Raw genomic sequence first — 1,646 nt, forward strand, 5'->3', positions numbered from 1 at the left:
ATATATATATACTATAGACTTTCACAAACAAACACTCTCTCACACACACACACACACACGCACTCACAAAAGAAAAGCCCCGAAACAAAATTTTTAAAAATCAAACAATAAATCCCCCGTATAATCTAGACCCGAACTTCTGGGGTCTCATAATTAATAGGTGAGCATGAATTGTGAGACTTTAAAAAATAATTCAGTAGTACAAGTGAGTTGATTTCTTGACCTGTGTACAATACTCGCACCCTTTGTTTGTTCCCACGGCAAAGTGGTTATAATTAAGAGTTCTTTACTTTGGAGAAAAGCCATATTTGGTCGCTTTTTAAGCACAAGGGGGCTATCCCGAAAAATGCTGTTTAGAGAAAATCGAGGGTAAAGTATTTGCCATTTGTTCAGTCTCTATAAAAGACAAGGAGAGTTTTTTCTATAACCAAACAAATATACACTCCAATGAAACCAAACTTCTCCAATAGGTAGGGCAATGCCCATTTTTGGTGTAAGTCAAGATTTCTGAAACGTCCGAAATCTGGCTTGTCCTTAAAGGCGACTATTTGGCTGAACGACAAGGAGCTTGAGGCAGTGGACAAGTTCTGTTACCTGGGATCTACCTTCAGCTCTACTTCATCACTTGATGATGAGATCAATAATATTAGGATAGGGAAAGCAGCTACAACCTTTGGAAGGTTGACAAAACGAACATGGGAAAACAAAAGATTAGACATCAAAAAAAGGATCGAGATTTGCGAAGCCTGTTATGGATCTGAAACATGGACCTTGTACAGCAGGCAAGAAACGCGTCTTAACATTTTCCATCTCAGAGTAGATTTCATACTCAATCAAAAAGTGGTAGATCTACCTTTCTTTTGATCGCTATAGTGCGGTCAAAAATTCATGGTGCGACTTATTGTCAAATATCTCCTCAACTATCAAACATAGGTTCTCAAATTTTTGCAGCATATTATTACTCCAGCGAACCAGAACACTACATTCTCGGCTCCCCGTGAAGCTTATGACAAGGCATATATGTATACTGGTGCAAAGTTTAAAAACTGCAATCATTTTAGATAATGAATTTTTTAAAACACGTGCAGCATTGCAGTTTGCAGTGTAACTTTGATTACTTTGAAAGAGAATAACATTTTCTGTGAACTCAGACCAAAGATCGATGATAACAGGTATAGATTTTAGATATCAAGAGCAGATACTGCTCTTTGATCTACAATATCGGATATCTAAAACAGCAACAAAAATAGAACAAAACAGTACCGGTTTCAAAGGTGATCATTAATTAATTGATCGTCTTTGCATCAGTTTTTAAAAAACTGCGCTCGAATAAAATTCAAGAAAGGTGACGTCAAATGTATTAAAATAAAGAAAATATTAACATATCTATGTATTCGACAATAATTACGTTTTAAAATTTCTTTCGAAATTGAGTTAATGCAAAATTTGACTTCTTCAAAATCAACCGTGATGTGTATGTGTGCATTAAAGAACAACTCTATTTAAAGCCATTGATAGCGTGTAAAAAAAAAAGGGACCAATTCAAAGTGCAATGCTTTATTTTCATTTTTGAGTTGCTGTTTTTTGTGTGTTTAGTTTGATTTTGTTTTTGTTTGTTTTTTTTGTTTTTGTGCGTGTGTGGCGGG

Source organism: Aplysia californica, unplaced genomic scaffold, assembly GCF_000002075.1.
Source record: "Aplysia californica isolate F4 #8 unplaced genomic scaffold, AplCal3.0 scaffold00343, whole genome shotgun sequence".
Lineage (NCBI taxonomy): Eukaryota > Metazoa > Mollusca > Gastropoda > Aplysiida > Aplysiidae > Aplysia > Aplysia californica.